The following is a 5790-nucleotide window of genomic DNA, read 5'->3' as shown; positions in this document are numbered from 1 at the left end:
TTGTGATTTGTCTTCTCACACCCAGGCTGTAATGATTATTTTAAAAACAGAAATACATCCTCTGACGAGTCTGAATTTTGATGATGTAGTTCTTGGTATGTTTAGCTTTGGATGAGGAACTAATTTTGTCTTTGATGATACGACATCAGTTGATGTCTGAGAGAAACACTATGCTAAGTAGCCTGACTTAGGTGATTCTGAGAGCAGGGCAGGTACCCTGAGGAGTGCAGGGGCAGAGGCCAGAGATGCAGGGGAAGTTGGGAAAAAAAGGACTCTGGCTATGAGGTAAAGCATGTAGTTGTGGATCCTGGTGAGATTTGAGGGTTGGTGACCAACATGGAAGCTGTAAAAATATAAGGTAGGAAAAATGGAGGTGCAAGTGGGCTGTTCATCACACAAGCTGGTGTAGGAGCATCTCTAGCCATCACTGAGACTTCAGAGACCTTGGTGGGGATGTTTGGTGGCTGACTTTCCCCCAAGCTTCATTTGCAACAGGCTTGCTGTTCAGAACCCATTTTGCCAATCTGGTAAGATTGTTCTTCAGGAATTTGAGTGAGAGGAAATGCTGTGTCATCCCCAGGGCTGATTGTGGTGTTGTCAGTTATCCCAAACCATTTCTGTGGTATGTGGACCAAAGAGCATTTCAGCTGCTCAGGGGGTGCTTGTACAGGGGAGAGCAGCACAGTGGAGCAGAGATATGTGAATAGGTGTGAGAGCTTTTAAAGAGGCAGAATCAACAGAATTTGGTGAAAGACTAGATACGGGTTGAGAGAAAGGAAGGATTCAAAGATGACTTTTTTAATAGATTGCCAGTTCGATGGGTAAGGAACAGTGGAGAAATTTACTTTTTGTGGGGGTGGGGTGGGCAGAGAAGATTAGGACTTGAGTCTGGGGCAATTGACACTGGAAGTGCCTCTGAGATACCCGCAGGGAGAAGCTGGACTGCAAGTTGGCTAAGTTCGGAGTCTGGAGAAGATGCCAAGCTGGACGTGCACACTGAAGGAACGAGTCCAGGCATATACATGTGGAAGTGGAAACCATGGGTGTGGATGTGAGCACTAAGGGAAAGATTGCAGAGTGAGAGAGGAGAGCTTTGGATCCAGGCTTTTAATAGACAACTTTTGAGGTTAAAAAAGAAAAGAGGGTCATTTCATTTACAAATTTTATTTTCATTTCATTCCAAAAATTTTGGAAATATAGCCGTGAACATGTAACTTCACAAGAACGAAAATGGCCAATTTAATGAGGTGGAAGGCACACAATAGTAACAAATGGGAAACTTGTGAAAGAGAATGGCTTCTTCAATTTGTATATTCATATTTACTCATCTGCATCTCGAAGTTACTGTTAAAGCAGGGTGATTTCAACTGAATATTTGGAGAGACAACCATTGAGGAGAAACGGAACAGGAGCTGGTAGTAATCAAGTGCCTTCTTGATTCAAAATCTCAAAGATTCAGCTGTGTTTCTGTGAAAATGAAGATCCCTTCCAACATGTTAGCATTTCTTGGTTTGTTTCTAAAATGACTTTAAAGAGAAAAGCTAAAATTAGCAAATGTATTGGGTCAAATATAGTCCATAAGAATGTAAACAAGGAATAACCCCAGACAACCCCATTTGGAATCTGCAATGGCAACAACGAGGGAGTGACCACTGGTCAGGAGTCCTGGGTTGCTCTCTCCCCCTTCTCCCAAGATGGTACATAAGGGCTTCGTAGAAGGCGGCATCAGACCTCCCTCCCCTCCTGGGTCTCCCTCCTTACCTCTCCCGAGTCCTCTCTCCCGACACCGTGGGCAGCTGTGGCGGTGGAAGGGCTGCTGCCAGCAGAAGGGCTGCTGCCGGAAGCAATGCTGCTGCCAGATGGGCTGGTGCTGCTGGTACCCATTCTGTTGGTAAGACTTCCCTCCTTCCCATTCTGCTTGTTTTTCCTCCATTCTATGGTCCTGGACTCTTCCTGGCTTTCTTTTGTACCTCAAGTCTTCCCATCTGCAAAGTTTCCAAACTAATAGGAAACATCTAATGGAAAAAATAGGTATGCAGCCCAGCACCTGAGTAACTGTGCAAATCAGTAAACTCAGCTGAACAAAAATCATGATTCCTAATGTTTGGTTTTATGGATATGAATACATCCAACTGACTGCCATTCAGCTCCATCTTTGCTCTGTTTTTGCCTGTCCTCATGCATGGTTTTCTTTTCTTTTTTTCCTTTTGTGTTCTTAGTTATCACAGAATATTGTCCAAATTTCCTAATAAAATGAAAACTAGATGCCCATAAGAAAACATTCTTTTTGTCTTCGTTGTATTTGAGCACACTGAATCCTGGTTTGTCTGTTCTGAAACTTGAGAGAATTTATCTTTGAACAAAGCCTTTAAAACCCTCACAGCGGCAGCATCACAAGCAAAGGTCGGATAGGAAGCTCTGCCAGGTCAGGGGGGACTAACCTCTCCTCCCAGTGAAGCAGCACTTTGCCTCAGTGACTCCTCCCTCCCTTATACCCACGCGTGCAGCCTCTTCCCTGTTTCACTGATGCAACATGACATGGCCCATCAGCAGCTGGTCCACAAACCGAACAAGGCCATTCCCTTCAGGACCCAAATACAGAATTCAGTGGTGGGACTAAGACCACTTGGGCTTTTGACGGGTTTCTTTTACCGACATATTCAATCTGTTTCTTCTCCTCTTCCTATTCTTTGTGTATGAAGTTTTCAATTTTTTCAGTACACTGCAACATTCAATAAAAGATATTGAAACATTTTAAAATAAAACACATTAGATTGCCACAAACTCTCCCAATGCCTCTGTCTTCTCAGCTATCTTTAGCAAAAGTAATAAGTGAAATGAAGGCCTGATGAAAGGAAGCCAAGGGGAAAGGGGGTTTTCAATGCATTTTTTCCAGGAGGAAGACTTTTCCCCCACTCTTTCAATTTAATTAAAAGCAACAGGGTAACCGCTTCTTTTCTTTTTCCTTACCTTTCTATTCTCTTCTTTCCCTCTCCTCTTCTTTCCCCTCCTTTTCCTTTCCTTTTTTCTTTTTCTGGTTCTTCTCTACAACTTTCTCCAATTGTGGAGATTTTGCTGTTTTATAAGGAGTAGAGATCGTAGGCTGAGATTTTGGATAGCAGTGGTTCAGTATTTTCACATTGATGCAACCTCTATGTTCAAAAAAGCAAAAAAAGATCTAGTGTGGATAACATAAAATAAGTTAATAGTATAGCTGGACTCAAAATCAAGATAAATATCCCCATGGAGAAGACACAGAATGAGAATGCAGAACGCAAGGCTGTAGCCGTGGCCTTGTCGGGTTCTGGGCCTGAAAATGGGCTATTAAGAGACTGGGGATATGATAGCAGAGACTAGATATCCCACATGAGATGGGAGACCAGAGCCACGCTCACTTTCAAGGTTAGGTGCCAGGGTGGGTCCTCTTGGGTCTTGAAAAATATCTACTGCTCCTTGCTGCCTGGGGCTGTGGCTTCTAAATTATTGTCCACCAGAGAGACTGGAGGATGGACACAGTTCTGAGATGGCAAATCTTTTCCTCCTGCTTCTCCTCTTCTTCTTCCTCTCCCCTCCCCTTCCCCCCTTATTCTTTTTTTTTTTTTTTTGCGGTACGCGGGCCTCTCACTGTTGTGGCCTCTCCCGTTGCGGAGCACAGGCTCCGGACGCGCAGGCTCAGCGGCCATGGCTCATGGGCCCAGCTGCTCCGCGGCATGTGGGATCTTCCCGGACCGGGGCATGAACCCGTGTCCCCTGCATTGGCAGGCGGGCTCCCAACCACTGCGCCACCAGGGAAGCCCCTCTTATTCTTTTAAATATGAAATGTTCCATGACTTTGCATGTCATCCTTGCACAGGGGCCATGCTAATCATCTCTGTATCATTCCAGTTTTAGTGTATATGCCGCATTTGAGACCACAGATTGACTTAAATCATCTGTGGTTTGAGGATAATCTATGATATCCCATGACTGCTATGGGATGGGTCCTGGGGGTGGGGCAGGAAAGATAACTACAAAACTTCCAGACAGGAAGAAGCAGGGTGTGGGGAGTTGGGGTGAGAAGAGAAAGAAATGAAAACAAAACCACAACACCTCTCACTTTAAGTAAGTCTGCAAACAAGTTTCAAACACTCTTTGTAGTAGGAGCCTCTAAAATGGCACCCAATGATCCTTGCCTCCAGGTGTTGACACACTTGTGAAATCACCTTCTCTTGAGTATTGGTTGGATCTAACGGCTAATGACCACAATGCCACACAAATCGTAGGATGTCACTTCCTTGATTAGGTCATAAAGTCTGTAACTTCCATCTTCAAGCTGACTCTTGATTTCTTGTCTTGTACACTTTGATGAAGCAAGCTGCCATGTTGCAGAGACCCACATGGCACGGAATTGAGGATGGTCTTCAGTCAACAGCCAGCAAAGGATTGAAGACCTCGGCTCAATGGCCCACAAAGAACTGAATTATGCCAACAGTCACATGAACTTGAAATGGATCCTGACCCAGACAAGCTATGAGGGGACCACAGCCCAGTCAATACCTTGACTGCAGCCTGTAAGAGACTCTGAAGCAGAGCACCCAGTTAAGCTGTACCCAGATTCCTGACTCAGAAACTGTGAGATAATCAATGTGTGCTTTTTAAGTCATAAAGTGTTGTAGTAATTTGTTATGCAGTAATAAATAACTAATGCACATTTGGAAACATCTAATGCTGAGAAAGAACAATGAAATAAAACTTAGGACATGAATTCATTTCAGATGAAATTGACTTTATAGAACTGGCAATGTCTTTTTTTTTTTAACATCTTTATTGGAGTATAATTGCTTTACAGTAGTGTGTTAGTTTCTGCTTTATAACAAAGTGAATCAGTTATACATATGTTCCCATATCTCTTCACTCTTGCATCTCCCTCCCACCCTCCCTTATCCCACCCCTCTAGGTGGACACAAAGCACCGAGCTGATCTCCCTGTGCTATGCGGCTGCTTCCCACTAGCTATCTATTTTACATTTGGTAGTGTATATATGTCCATGCTACTCTCTCACTTCGTCCCAGCTTACCCTTCCCCCTCCCCGTGTCCTCAAACCCATTCTCTAGTAGGTCTTCATGACCATTTTTTTTTAAATTCCATATATATGTGTTAACATACAGTATTTGTTTTCCTCTTTCTGACTTACTTCACTCTGTATGACAGACTCTAGGTCCATCCACCTCACTACAAATAACTCAATTTTATTTCTTTTTATGGCTGAGTAATATCCCATTGTATATATGTGCCACATCTTCTTTATCCATTCATCTGTCAATGGACACTTAGGTTGCTTCCATGTCCTGGCTGTTGTAAATAGAGCTGCAATGAACATTGGGGTACATGACTCTATTTAAATTATGGTTTTCTCAGGGTATATGCCCAGTAGTGGGATTGCTGGGTTGTATGGTAGTTCTATTTGTAGTTTTTTAAGGAACCTCCATACTGTTCTCCATAGTGGCTGTATCAATTTACATTCCCACCAACAGTGCAAGAGGGTTCCCTTTTGTCCACACCCTCTCCAGCATTTATTGTTTGTAGATTTTTTGCTGATGGCCATTCTGACTGGTGTGAGGTGATACCTCATTGTAGTTTTGCTTTGTATTTCTCTAATGATTAGTGATGTTGAGCGTCCTTTCATGTGTTTGTTGGCAATCTGTATATCTTTGGAGAAATGTCTATGTAGGTCTTCTGCCCATTTTTGGATTGGGTTGTTTGTTTTCTTGATATTGAGCTGCATGAGCTGCTTGTAAATTTTGGAGATTA

General features: G+C 43.3%; 1 non-coding gene across 1 annotated transcript; it reads right to left on the bottom strand.

Moving 5' to 3' along the window:
• Positions 1 to 3808: 3808 nt before the first annotated feature.
• On the bottom strand, positions 3809 to 3912 carry LOC117313117 (U6 spliceosomal RNA). The gene has a single exon (XR_004527579.1). It is a non-coding gene; the product is annotated as a U6 spliceosomal RNA (small nuclear RNA).
• Between the last annotated feature and the right edge of the window lie 1878 nt (positions 3913 to 5790).

Source organism: Tursiops truncatus, chromosome 7, assembly GCF_011762595.2.
Source record: "Tursiops truncatus isolate mTurTru1 chromosome 7, mTurTru1.mat.Y, whole genome shotgun sequence".
Taxonomy (NCBI): Eukaryota; Metazoa; Chordata; class Mammalia; order Artiodactyla; family Delphinidae; genus Tursiops; species Tursiops truncatus.
This window is presented reverse-complemented; position numbering and strand designations above follow the sequence as displayed.